The sequence below is a fragment of the Aethalodelphis obliquidens genome, unplaced genomic scaffold, assembly GCF_003676395.1.
Source record: "Aethalodelphis obliquidens isolate GAN/ISIS:26980383/991018 unplaced genomic scaffold, ASM367639v1 scaffold1, whole genome shotgun sequence".
Lineage (NCBI taxonomy): Eukaryota > Metazoa > Chordata > Mammalia > Artiodactyla > Delphinidae > Aethalodelphis > Aethalodelphis obliquidens.
In genome coordinates, this window is record NW_020837945.1 from 83,274,488 (window position 1) to 83,289,519 (window position 15,032).

General features: G+C 39.5%; 1 protein-coding gene and 1 pseudogene across 8 annotated transcripts in view; both read right to left on the reverse strand.

The window, feature by feature from the left end:
* Positions 1–15,032, reverse strand: part of YEATS2 (YEATS domain containing 2) — a 111,682-nt gene that overhangs the window by 85,512 nt on the left and 11,138 nt on the right. For 6 of the 8 annotated variants that reach the window (XM_027110620.1, XM_027110609.1, XM_027110580.1 and 3 more), the window contains exon 2: positions 6,834–6,907. The exons of the other annotated variants lie outside the window; for them this stretch is intronic. The gene's annotated coding sequence lies outside the window, so the exon portion shown is untranslated. The remainder of the gene's footprint in view (positions 1–6,833; positions 6,908–15,032) is intronic. 8 annotated transcript variants of the gene reach the window in all.
* LOC113622401 (60S ribosomal protein L29 pseudogene) lies at positions 96–4,407 on the reverse strand (annotated as a pseudogene).

Consider the following 15,032-nt stretch of genomic DNA (forward strand, 5'->3'; position numbering starts at 1 on the left):
CAGATTTTCATGAAAACATGGTAAGCCCACAATATCCTGGAAACCACAATGCATCAAATATATTACAGAATATAGCTCAGTAAATAATTTATTATAGAAATCCTCAGTAAATAATTTATTATACAAATCCTCCCTCTGGTACTTACATAGTACATGCTATATAACAAGTACTTAATAAATATTATTGTTACTGATCATTTATTATTCATAATAAACAGAAACTGTATAGACTTATATTAAACTAACAAGCTTGCAATATGGTAAACACGTCCTAGGTATACAAGTCTTTAAATAAAACCGTCCCATAAATCTTTAGATCTGCACTGTCCCAATACATTAGCCACTAGCCATATGTGGCTCCTTAAAGTTAATTAAAATTAAATAATATTTAAAATTCAGTTCCTTTTCCTACATTTCAGAACACTAGCCATATTTCAAGTGCTCAATAGCCATCAGGGCCAGTAGCTACTAAATTGGACAACAGAGATGCAGACCATTTTATCACTGCAGAAAGTTCCACTGGACACCGCTCCTCTTCCAAACTGTGTTTCACTGAGCACTTATTATTTCATGAGTCAGTTTAGGAAATACTGTACAGATCAGCACTATCCAGAAGAAACATAATGTGAGCCACAAACGGAAATAAACATTTTCTAGTGCCCACATTTAAAAAAGGAAAAAGAAATGGGTGAAATTAATTTTAATAATATATTTTATTTAACCAATGTACCCAAAATATTATCATTCCAATGATATAATCAATATAAACATATTACCAATAAGATATTCTACATTCTTACCTTTGTACTAAGTCTTTTACACCTAGAGTACACCTTAATTTGGACTAGCCACATTACAAAGGTTCAATAACAATCTGTGGCTGGTGGGTCCCTTACTGGGCAGCGAGGGTCTACTGACAGATAAGAAAACAGGTCCAGGGAGGTTAGATGAGTTGCCCCTTAGAAGACTGATCTATGACAGAAAAGACAAGAAGAGCTCTCTAATTTCCAAACCTCTCCTCTACCACTGATGGAGATTATTTACCTAACCAAAGGCAAAAATACACAAAATGTATTTATTGAGGTAATAAACAGTTTTAAAATAAAATTAATGAAAATAAAATATAACCCCAAAATAATTATTTTTTTATTCACTCAAAGTTAAGACAGAAATAACAATTTAAAAGCCTCTCAGCTCTTAGTGCAGTTCTTTCACCAATCTCTGAGGTAGACTCACTTGATTCAGCTGGGAGAGACTCATCATGTAATGATATGTATGTAAATCCTGGATCTAGAACATTTTTCCTATAATTGTTATTTTGTATAATGGCCCTAAACTTTAAAATGTCCTACCTGCCCACCCCCCCCCAAGCATTTATAAACATCCTAAATCAAGCCATTTAATGTTTGTTCACAATCATTACCTACCTGCTCTAATTTAGAATATAAATGAATATTTTTGGAGAAGTCCTGAATCCAACTATTATTTTCTGTTTTTAAAGCTTATAAAAAGTGAGAGTAGGGTATTGTTCTTTTAGCCTTCTCCATTTGGTCGGCAACTAGTTATAGACAACCTGAAAAGATCTTGGGCAATTACATAAATAATACTTTCTTAAAAATCAATAAACCTCACTCCTTTTTCCCTAATGCAGATAGAAAAAGAACAACAAAACCTCCTACTATCAAGATAAACCTGGTATCAGAAGTAGATACATCATAGCAGATCTCCAATCTGTTTTGCACCATACCATTTCCTCAGTGACTACCTGTCTTCTACAGTTTACCAAGAGTCTTACTGGATTATCTGTAAAAATGAGTGAGTCCAGCATCACCTTCACTCATCCATTCAGCGGACTTCATAATCTCCATATTCTCCTCCCACACCCCCTCTCCCCAAGTACTCTCAGGAGTAATGGTGGCTCCTCCCCCAAAACGTTGGGGATTCTTGAAGAAAACAGTATTTTGTTTTACCCTCACTTAAGGGATAAAGCAAAATTCTCTTTTGACTTCTGCTCTAAAACTGAGAGAATAGAAGGGAAAAAAGAAGGTTTTGGAGGTGCAAGGGGGTGGGGTGGGTAAGGAAGAAACCACCAATGAATTAACTTATGCTGCCAAGGTAATTCACATTTTCATGCAGCCCCTGTAATAAAGCCTTTCCTGTCATCTTTGGGCATAGGTTTGAGCTCCCCCCGATAAACATGTTGAGGAAGATTTAGGTCTGTACTGAGCATTTTTAGTAATTGAGGTCTGCTTCTGTTCTACCAAGAACAATACTAAAGGACATACATGCCACATTCAAGTATATGCTACCTAAGGCTAGGCACATCTGCCAAGGCATGCTCTCACCATGATGTAATAAGTAAGTATGTGGAATGTGTAACAAATGATCCATGTAATAGTAAGTTTTGGATTCTTCTTGTCTTTGAGATTTATGAAAAGGAAATACGAACAGTTGTTAGATATTGTCAGGTTCAACTTTGAAACAAAATGTCCTACTAATCCTCTTAAGGGTTTGAATCAAATGAAATTGAAAAGAATACTGATGTGGTAAACTGTTAAAAAAGAAAATCAGTTACTGTTCATAATTTGTCTGTGAGAAAGGATTTTCTCCATACCATGGGACCAAATGCAAATACAGAAATGTATGTAATGCTGATTCCTCTAATTTAAAATTTTTCTCTCATTGAAATAGCTTCTTTATAAAAAGTAAACACTGGCAATTTGAACTTTAAAAAGATACATTCTCCTCCCCCCATGTACTGTAATACAATGTAAGAAAGCAAAACCACCCTCTATCACACCCATTCAAATAACATAAACAAGTCTAAGTTTCTGAGAAAGGTTAAATACCAAAAACAAAACAAAACTTTTTAATGCTCTATACTTTGAAAAGAAAAATAATTTTTAAAGGAAAATTGTACAATTTAAACCAAAAATTAGGTAATATAGAGTCACTTGAAATTATTAGTAAAAGGAGGTCTTAGTTCTCACGTTAGAGAAGACCTAAAATCTCTAGAATCTAGTCCTGGAACCCTGTCTTGCAAACACCACATCATACAAGATATGGCCAACTCTTGGGTAAAGGAATAAAATCTGATAAATAAGGTTCCTGGAAACTTTACTAAGTGAGGTACCTTCTCAATATATAAAATTCTGTGATCCTCATGGCATTTGAATCTCACCAGAACCACTGTATTTCGTGCTTTCACTCAAGATGACTTTTCCTATCTGATTTAAGAAGGGGGATGGGGAGCAACAGTACAATCATTTTCCATCTGCTTCCATACAGACAGATGCTCCTAACATGTTAATAATGATTTTATAATTCTTTAGCCCTGTCCTTTCTGTAATTTTCATTTCAAACAAAGTATTTTCCCCTCTGTAAATAAGACAACTAGTGCTCCTTTATTAAACATGTGAAAGAGAGAACCCATTCTCCTCTATTAGCCAGATAGACATTTCAAAAATGTCTACAAAAAACAAAACAGGAGAACGGGTAAACAAATTGTAGTATAATCAATGAACTCCCGATCCAACCAACAACAGGAATAAATCTTCATTATGGTAAGTAAAAGAAGCCAGACACATAATAGGAGCACATACTGAATGATCCTATTTACATGAAGTTCAAGAACACACAAATTAATCTATGATGAAAGAAAACAGAATAGTAGTTGGGGTGCTGGTAGTGGAGACCGACTGAGAAGAGGAATAAAGACTCTTTCTGGGGTGAAATATTTTATATCTTTTTTCCCCCTATTTATTTGTACAAATAGCACAGGAGGACACCAGTCCCATGCAGACAGCAGCCCAGGGGTCACACCAGTCCTTCTGTCCTCACATTGGTAGATAATGGCCTCTACTCTGGAGCCTTTGTGGGGGCCTAGGCAGCTTTGGGAGCCTGAGCTGGACTAGAGTTGGAGCTGCAGCTGTACCTGCAACTGCGGCCTTGGCCTTGGCCTTTGGCCAGCAGAGCCTTAAAGCTTTAGACCCTTAGCGATACGGGCACGAGCCTGTTTCCCAAACTCGAGGTGAGCGATGTAGGCAAGCTGACTGAGGTTGTGGCTGCTGCCCTTTGGGATCTTGGGCTTGAACTCCTTGGGCTTTACGAGGGCCTTGATAGCCTCAGCATGTGCACTCATGACCTTGGTGTTGTTGGCGTGCATCTTCTTTAGGCCCTTCTTGTGCTTCTTGGCAAAACACATATTTCTCAGGAGCTTGGGGTCCACCCCCTTAAGAGATTCATATCATTGTGATTGGGGTTTCTTGATGCCATTTCTGTGCCATTTTCGGGACTGGTTGTGCATGGTGTGGTTCTCGGACTTGGCCATGTCTGCACCGGGGCCCACCAAATTTTTTTTTTTTTTTGGCTGTGTTGGGTCTTCGTTGCTGTGCGCGGCCTTTCTCTAATTGCGGTGAGCGGGGGCTACTCTTTGTTGTAGTGTGCAGGCTTCTCATTTTCGTGGCTTCTCTTGTTGCAGAGCACGGGCTCTAGGCATGCAGGCTTCAGTAGTTGTGGCATGCAGGCTCAGTAGTTGTGGCTTGCGGGCTCTAGAGCTCAGGCTCAGTAGTTGTGGCACAGGGGCTTAGTTGCTCCACGGCATGTGGGATCTTCCCGGGCCAGGGCCTGAACCCATGTCCCCTGCATTGGCAGGCGGATTCTTAACCACTGAGCCACCAGGGAAGCCCCGAAATATTTTTTATCTTAAAGGTGTGGGTTACACGGGTACATGCAATCGTTAAAAACTCATTCCAACTGTACACTTAAAATCTGTGTATATTTCACTGTATGTAAACTGTAGCTCAGCTCAGAAAAGGAATATACAAACATATCTGAACATGCCCTCTCCTGCTTGAAATCTTCCAGTGGCTTCCCATAACTCTTAGAATAAAATCATACTCCCTAACATGACCTACAAAATGTTACATGAATTGGGCCCTGCCTGCTTCTCCATCCTTAATCATTAAGATCCAGACACACTGATTTTCTTTCTTTTTTTTTAAATGTTTTTTATTTTTGTTCTTTTTAAAATTTATTTATTTCATTTATTTATTTTTGGCTGCATTGGGTCTTTGTTGCTGTGTGTGGGCTTTCTCTAGCTGCTGTGAGCGGGGGCTACTCTTCGTTGCGGTGCGCGGGCTTCTCATTACACTGGCTTCTCTTGTTGCAGAGCACGGGCTCTAGGCGTGCTGGCTTCAGTAGCTGTGGCACGTGGGCTCAGTAGTTGTGGCTCGCGGGCTCTAGAGTGCAGGCTCAGTAACTATGGCGCACGCGCCTCGATGCTCTGCAGCATAGGGGATCTTCCCAGACCAGGGCTCGAACCCGTGTCCCCTGCATTGGCAGGCAGATTCTTAACTACTGCACCACCAAGTAAGCCTTGGTTTTCCTTCTATTCCTCAAAAACACCTCAATCATTCCCTAGGGTTTTTGGACTTATGGTTCCTTCTGCCTGGAATGCTCTTCCCCCAGGGTAGCTTTACCAGATGCTAGCTCAAATGCCCGCCTATGATCAGAGAAGGCCTTCCCTGATCATACTACTGAACACAGCTCTCCCCATATTCCCTCTCCAAAGTTCCTGGAAGGTCTCAATAAATTATTTACTGAATAAATAAGTGAAGGGATAACTAAAATACATGCCAAAATATAAATACCCACAGGGAACAAACTACTAGCTTTCATCATTCTTCCTATAATACTTACAAATCTATTTGTTGATACTGCTATACCTTCAAAGGTATTATAGCTAAATGTTTAAGATAAAGGGATATGCAAAGAAATTACACACAGACACATGCAAACAAAAAGCACACATGGCAAGATTACTGGCAGAGAGAATAATTTAAGGCAAAAACCATTTAATACAAAAAAGATTGTTACTATTAAAAGACACAATCATAAAGATATGTCATAAACTATAAATCAAACAGCATCATGTCAAGACATACAAAACACAAAACCAGAACTACAAGAATTTAAGAAAATCATAAGAGAAGAATTTGAACATATGTCTCTCAGAAATTTAAAAGATCAAGAAGACAACAGATGAAAATACAGATGATATAGATAATACAATTTACAAGCCAGATTTAATATATACATACAACTCTGAACCCAATAAAAAATATTTTAAATAGCTAGAAAAATTCATTAAATTAAATTATATAAGTTATATGAAGAAAGTCTCAATTACTGCAAAATTAGGAAATGTTACAGCTTTATTCTCTGATTTTGATAAAATTAAATATGAAATTATTAACAAAAACTCACTATGATATGAAAGAAGGAAATTTCAATAAGACTATTTAAAAATTATCAGCAGGGCTTCCCTGGTGGCACAGTGGTAGGGAGTCCGCCTGCCGATGCAGGGGACACGGGTTCATGCCCCGGTCCGGCAAGATCCCACATGCCGCGGAGCGGCTGGGCCCGTGAGCCATGGCCGCTGAGCCTGCGTGTCCGGAGCCTGTGCTCCGCAACGGGAGAGGCCACAACAGTGAGAGGCCCGCGTACCACAAAAAAAAAAAAAAATCAGCAAAAAGGAAACAATATATCTAAACCTATGGAGATGTGGTCAAAAGGCATCCTCAGAGGAAAACGAGAGACCAGTTTTCATTTGTGAATATAAGCAGATACAAATCCAGTCCAGCAGGGTATTAAAAGAACTGTGCATCGTGACTAGAGGTTTTATTACCAGCAATAAATAAAGCATTGGGGAGCTCCAGAAGCAAGGTGATTTGAACTGCATAGGTCTAACATTGGACCTTTAGAAATACATAAACGCAACTGACTTTCAGTAATCCAAATACATATGATCCATTTCATGAATTATACCTTACCTTGCAAACTAAAAATAGCAGCAGCTTTTACTCCAACAACATCCAGGCTTCTCAAAGACTGCCCAATGTGCATGCTGAGAAAGAATAACCATTTTAATATCATACTGACAAAAATCATTAGGCATGAAGAAGTCCTTTCAAAAAAATCAAAATATATATTTCAGTGTCAATTTAAATTTTTCCTCTATTTGAAGATTACTCATAGAGCTGTCATCTCCCATTGATACTGATAACTGAAAATCTTCCCAGAATTATGCTTATTTTTCACAATACAAGCAATCTGAAGTAGCCTATTTATAGGAAAGACTCAGATCAAGGGAAATCTAAAAGGGAGAAGAGAAGATTTTGTTCTGATTTTCATTTAAGTTGGTAGCAACAAAAACTCTATCCTAAATGAAACTGAGTTATTTGTAGTGAGGTGGATGGACCTAGACTCTGTCATACAGAGTGAAGTAAGTCAGAAAGAGAAAAACAAATACCGTATGCTAACACATATATAAGGAATCTAAAAAAAAAAAAAAAAAAGTGGTCCTGAAGAACCTAGGGGCAGGCAGGAATAAAGACACAGACGTAGAGAATGGACTTGAAGACATGGGGAGGGGAAAGGGTAAGCTGGGACTAAGTGAGAGAGTGGCATGGACATATATACACTACCAAATGTAAAATAGAAAGCTAGTGGGAAGCAGCCGCATAGCACAGGGAGATCAGCTCGGTGCTTTGTGACCGCCTAGAGGGGTGGGATAGGGAGGGTGGGAGACGCAGGAGGGAAGAGATATGGGGATGTATGTATAGCTGATTCACTTGGTTATGAAGCAGAAACTAACACACCATTGTAAAGCAATTATACTCCAATAAAGATGTTAAAAAAAAAAAAACTCCATCCTGGTTATTCTAAGCCAGGTCTTATACACAAAACCCAGTCTACCATAGTCCCCCCCTTATCTGTGGGGGATACGTTCCAAGACCCCAGTGGATGCCTGAAACAAAGAACAGTAATGAACCCTGTCTTCTGTTCATCTCTTTCACCACAAATTTAATGCCTTTTCCATCTTAACTAGGTACTCTTCACACACTGTAGCCATAAATTTTGCAATATGAGGTGTGAAAAAAAAAAACTAGCACGAATTTGTTTTTCCTTCTTGACAATTTCACAGATGGAAGATTCGTTTGTAAGGCAGATCTTAGCAAACTCAGCACACAACTTTTTTCTTTCCTTATTAACTTTCACCTTTTCACCTAAAGGAAGCACTTTACAGCTTCTCTTTGGCATATCTGAATTGCCAGCATAACCACTCTTTCACTGTGGTGCCATTATTAAGTAAAATAAGGATGACTTGAACATGAGCACTGATACCTCAACAGTTGATGTGATACCAAGATGGCTACTAAGTGACTAACGGGCGGAATACACAGGACAAAGGGATGATTCACATCCCACGTGGGACAGAACTGGGATGGCACGAGATTTCATCATGTTAACTCAGAATGGTGAGAAATTTAAAACTTCTGTCTGGATAAACAACAAGGTCCTACTGTATAGCACAGCGAACTATATTCAATATCCTGTGATAAACCATAACAGAAAAGAATATGAAAAAGAAGAATGTATACATACGTATAACTGAATCAATTTACTGTACAGCAGAAATTAACACAACTTGCAAATCAACTAAACTTCAATAAAATAAATTTTAAAAAAGAGATCAGGAGAGGTGGAGTCAAGATGGTGTACTAGGAGGACGCAGAATGCCTGCCTTCTCACAACTAGGGCACCTACCAGGCACCAGTGGGGGACCACAGACACCAAAGGGGACAGGAGGAACCCCCAGCAACCAGGTAGGACATGCGGCATGGGGGGGAGTGAAGGGGGAGGAGAAATGGAGGCAGGAGGGGACTGGCTCCCCAGAGGGGAGGCTAGGGGAGGGGAAGGGATCCCACGCCAGAAGGGGGAAATTGGGGAAGTACTGGGAGGGCAGAGGATCAAAAGGGAGTGTGGCCAGGTTTCCCCTGTCCACTTGGACCCCCAGGAACCTGTTGAGATCCTGGGCCTGATCCTCTGCCCACCTAGGCCCCCTCCAGCCGTGCGGGTCCTGAGGGAGTGGGAGGGATGGAAAGGGGAGCAAAGGTAAAGCCGGACCTCCGGGACCGGCATCCCTGAGAGGCGGCTGGGATAGGGGAGGAGTTCTTACACCCAGCAGGACCCACCCACGGTTAGGGGGCCAGCGGTGACGGGGGAGGCCCTGGGGGAGAGGGTTGGGGAGGGGCACGGAGTAACAGAAAGGAACGGGGCCAGCGCTTTCCCTGTCCACTTAGGCACCAGGAAGCCTGTTGGGCTCCTGGGCCTAATCCTCTGTCCTCAGAGCCTCCTTCCTGCTGTGCAGAACCCAAGCCCCACCCCACACCCCCACCCTGGGCCCCACCTCTACACTCGGAGTCCCCCTCCAACACTCGGGGCCTAAACCCCACCCACACACCCTCACTCAGTGCCCTACCTCCAAACTCCAGGGAACTCCACATTCCAGAGGCCCTCCTTTCCACGTCCTGCCTCTCCCCTTCTGCACAGGTCCTGAGCAGAGAACCGGACCCAGGCTTGAACAGTGCCTCGCCTAGGCCCTGCCCCATGCTCAAATGTCACCGCCCCCACTGGCCTAGGTCCCGCCCCACCCTAAACCCCGCCCCTGCCTAAGTTCCACCCCCACCTAAATTCCGCCCCCAAAGCCAAGGCTTTTTTTTCTTTTTTTTTTTGTTTTCTTTTCTGTTTTCCTCTTTTAGATTGGGTTTCTGTTTTACCTTGTTGATTCATGGTTCTTGATTCTTTTATATTTTTATTTTTCCTAATAAATCTTTTATTTCTCTAACTTTATTTTATTCTTTATATTTTGTTAGTGATCCCTCCTTTTGACTTGTTCCCCCCCTTTTCTTTCCTTTTTTCTGTTGTGGTTTTCTTTTACCTTGTTGCAGTTGTCTCAATTATAGTTTTATTTCTACTAATACATTTTTTATCTTTCGAATTTTATTTTGTTTTTTATTCTTGATATTGTACTGCTCCTCTTCTTCTTTCCTTCTTCCCTTTTTTTTTTAACCATGCCACGAAGCTTGTGGGATCTTGGTTCCCAGTCTGGAGGTTGGGCCCAAGCTCCTGTGGTGGGAGTTCTGAGTCCAAACCGCTGGACTAAGAGAGAACCTCAGACCCCAGGGAATATCAATCGGAGTGAGCCCTCCCAGAGGTCCTCACCTCAGCACCAAGACCCAGCTCTATCCAGCTGCCTGCAAACTCCAGGGCTGGACATCTCAGGCCAAATGACCAGTAGACAGGAATACAGCACCACCCAACAAAAAAAAAAAACATGAAACAAAAAAATACATTACAGACGAAGAAGATAAAAACCTACAAGACCAAATAAATGAAGACAAAATAGGCAACACACCCGAAAAAGAATTCAAAGTAATGACAGTAAACATGATTCAAAATCTCGGAAACAGAACAGAGAAAATGCAAGAAACATTTAACAAGGATCTAGAAGAACTAAAGAGCAAACAGTGATGAACAACACAATTACCGAAATTAAAAATACTCTAGAAAGAATAACAGAATAACTGGGGCAGAAGAACAGATAAGTGAGCTGGAAGATAAAATGGTGGAAATAACTGCCAGGGAGCAGAATAAAGAAAAACGAATGAAAAGAATTGAGGACAGTCTCAGAGACCTCTGCGACAACATTAAATGCGCCAACATTCGAATTATAGGGGTCCCAGAAGAAGAGAAAAAGAAGGGGTCTGAGAAAATATTTGAAGAGATTACAGTTGAAAACTTCCCTAACATGGGAAAGGAAACAGTCAGTCAAGACCAGAAAACACAGAGAGTCCCATACAGGATAAACTCAAAGAGAAACACACCAAGACACATATTAATCAAGCTATCAAAAATTAAATACAAAGAAAAAATATTAAAAGCAGCAAAGGAAAAGCAACAAGTAACATGTAAGGGAATATCCATAAGGTTCACAGCTGATTTTTCAGCAGAAACTCTGCAAGCCAGAAGGGAGTGGCAGGACATATTTAAAGTGCTGAATGGGAAAAACCTACAAAGATTACTCTACCCAGCAAGGATCTCATTCAGATCTGATGGAGAAATTAAAACCTTTACAGAGAGCAAAAGTTAAGAGAATTCAGCACCACCAAACCAGCTTTACAGCAAATGCTAAAGGAACTTCTCTAGGTAGGAAACACATGAGAAGGAAAAGATCTACAAAAACAAACCAAAAGCAATTAGAAAACAGTAATAGGAACACATATATCAATAATTTCCTTAAATGTAAATGGATTAAATGCTCCAACCAAAAGACGTAGACTGGCTGAATAGATACAAAAACAAGACCAATACACATGCTGTCTACAAGAGACCCACTTCAGACCTAGCTAGGGACACATACAGATTGAAAGTGAGGGGATGGAAAAAGATATTCCATGCAAATAGAAATCAAAAGAAAGCTGGAGTAGCAATTCTAATATCAGACAAAATAGACTTTAAAATAAAGACTATTATAAGAGACAAAGAAGGACACTATGTAATGATCAAGCGATCAATACAAGAAGGAGGTAAAACAATTGTAAATATTTAGGCACCCAACATAGGAGCACCTCAATACATAAGGCAAATGCTAACAGCCATAAAAGGGGAAATCGACAGTAACACAATAATAGTAGGTAACTTTAACACCCCACTTTCACCAAAGGACAGATCATCCAAAATGAATATAAGGAAACACAAGCTTTAAATGACACACTAAACAGATGGACTTAATTGATATTTATAGGACATTCCATCCAAAAACAACAGAATACACTTTCTTCTCAAGTGCTCATGGAACATTTTCCAGGACAGACCATATCTTGGGTCACAAATCAAGGCTTGGTAAATTTAAGAAAACTGAAATCATATCAAGTATCTTTTCTGACCAAAACGCCGTGAGACTAGATATCAATTACAGGGAAAAAACGGTAAAAAATACAAATACATGGAGGCTAGATAATACGCTACTAAATAACTAAGAGATCACTGAAGAAATCAAAGAGGAAAGCAAAAAATACCTAGAAACAAATGACAAGGAAAACACGATGACCCAAAACCTATGGGATGCAGCAAAAGCAGTTCTAAGAGGGAAGTTTATAGCAATACAATCCTACCTCAAGAAACAAGAAACATCTCAAATAAACAACCTAACCTTACACCTAAAGCAATTAGAGAAAGAACAAAAAAAACCCCAAAGTTAGCAGAAGGTAAGAAATCATAAAGATAGATCAGAAATAAATGAAAAAGAAATGAAAGAAACAATAGCAAAGATAATAAAACTAAAAGCTGGTTCTTTGCGAAGATAAACAAAATTGATAAACCATTAGCCAGACTCATCAAGAGAAAAAGGGAGAAGACGTAAATCAACAGAATTAAAAATGAAAAAGAAGTAAACTGACACTGCAGAAGTACAAAGGATCATGAGAGATTACTACAAGCAACTCTATGCCAATAAAATGGACAACCTGGAAGAAATGGACAAATTCTTAGAAAAGCACAACCTTCCAAGACTGAACCAGGAAAAAATAGAAATAATAAACAGACCAATCACAAGCACTGAAATTGAAACTGTGATTAAAAATTTTCCAACAAACAAAAGCCCAGGACCAGATGGCTTCACAGGCGAATTCTATCAAACATTCAGAGAAGAGCTAACACCCATCCTTCTCAAACTCTTCCAAAATACAGCAGAGGGAGGAATACTCTCAAACTCATTCTACGAGGCCACCATCATCCTGATACCAAAACCAGACAAAGATGTCACAAAAAAACTACAGGCCAATATCTCTGATGAACATAGATGCAAAAATCCTCAACAAAATACTAGCAAACAGAATCCAACAGCACATTAAAAGGATCATACACCACGATGAAGTGGGATTTATCCCAGGAATGCAAGATTCTTCAATATATGCAAATCAATCAATGTGATACACCATATTAACATATTGAAGGATAAAAACCATATGATAATCTCAATAGATGCAGAAAAAGCTTTTGACAAAATTCAATACCCATTTATGATAAAATCTCTCCGGAAAGTAGGCATAGAGGGAAACTACCTCAACATAATAAAGGCCATATATGACAAACCCACAGCTAACATCATTCTCAATGGTGAAAACATGAAACCATTTCTTCTAAGATCAGGAACAAGACAAGGTTGCCCACTCTCACCGCTATTATTCAACATAGTTTTGGAAGTTTTAGCCACAGCAATCAGAGAAGAAAAAGAAATAAGAAGAATCCAAATAGGAAAAGAAATAAAACTGTCACTGTTTGCAGATGACATGATACTATACATAGAGAATCCTAAAGATGCTACCAGAAAACTGCTAGAGCTAATCAATGAATTTGGTAGAGTAGCAGGATACAAAATTAATGCACAGAAATCTCTTGCATTCCTATACACTAATGATGACAAATCTGAAAGGGAAATTAAGGAAACACTCCCATTTACCACTGCAGCAAAAAGAATAAAATATCTAGGAATAAACCTACTTTAGGAGACAAAAGACCTGTATGCGGAAAACTATAGGACACTGATGAAAAAACTTAAAGATGATACAAACTGATGGAGAGAGCTACTATGTTCTTGGATTGAAAAAATCAACATTGTGAAAATGACTCTACTACCCAAAGCAATCTACAAATTCAATGTAACCCCCAACAAACTACCAATGGCATTTTTCACGGAACTAGAACAAAAAATTTCACAATTTGTATGGAAACACAAAAGACCCCAAATAGCCAAAACAACCTTGAGAAAGAAAAACGGAGCTGGAGGAATCAGGCTCTTGGACTTCAGACTATACTACAAACCTACAGTAATCAAGACAGTATGGTACTGGCACAAAAACAGAAATATAGATCAATGGAACAGGATGGAGAGCCCAAAGATAAACCCACCCACATATGGTCACCTTATCTTTAATAAAGGAGGCAAGAATATACAATGGTGGAAAGACAGCCTCTTCAATAAGTGGGGCTGGGAAAACTGGACAGCTACATGTAAAAGAATGAACTTAGAACACTCCCTAACACCATACACAAAAATAAACTCAAAATGGATTAAAGACCAGACACTATAAGTGTAAGGCCAGACACTATAAAACTCTTAGAGGAAAACATAGGCAGAACACTCTACGACATAAATCACAGAAACATCCTTTTTGACCCACCTCCTAGAGAAATGGAAATAAAAACAAACAAATGAGACCTAATGAAACTTAAAAGCTTTTGCACAGCAAAGGAAACCATAAACAAGACGAAAAGACAACCCTCAGAATGGGAGACAATATTTGCCAACTAAGCAACTGACAAAGGATTAATCTCCAAAATTTACAAGCAGCTCATGCAGCTCAATACCAGAAAAACAACCCAATCCAAAAATGGGCAGCATTTCTCCAAAGAAGATACACAGATTGCCAACAAACACATGAAAAGATGCTCAATGTCACTAATCATTAGAGAAATGCAAATCGAAACTACAATGAGGTATCACCTCTCACTGGTCAGAAAATGGCCATCATCAAAAAATTTACAAACAATAAATGCTAGAGAGGGTGTGGAGAAAAGAGAACCCTCTTGCACTGTTGGTGGGAATGTAAATTGATACAGCCATTACGAAGAACAGTATGGAGGTTCCTTAAAAAACTAAAAATAGAACTACCATACGACCCAGCAATCCCACTACTGGGCATATACCCTGAGAAAACCATAATTCAAAAAGAGACATGTACAATGTTCACTGCAGCACTATTTACAATAGTCAGGACATGGAAGCAACCTAAGTGTCCATCGACAGATGAATGGATAAAGAAGATGTGGCACATATATACAAGGGAGTATTACTCAGCCATAAAAAGAAACGAAGTTGAGTTATTTGTAGTGAGGTGCACAGAGCTAGAGTCTGTCACACAGAGTGAAGTAAGTCAGAAAGAGAAAAACAAATACTGTATGCTGGGACTTCCCTGGCGGCGCAGTGGCTAAGAATCCGCCTGCCAATGCAGGGGACACAGGTTTGAGCCCTGTGTCGGCCAACATAATCACTGTTTCTTCAACCCACCTGGTATGGGAAAAAATAGGTCTTTTAAATAAAAATAGCCACAATTTTACACTGGACC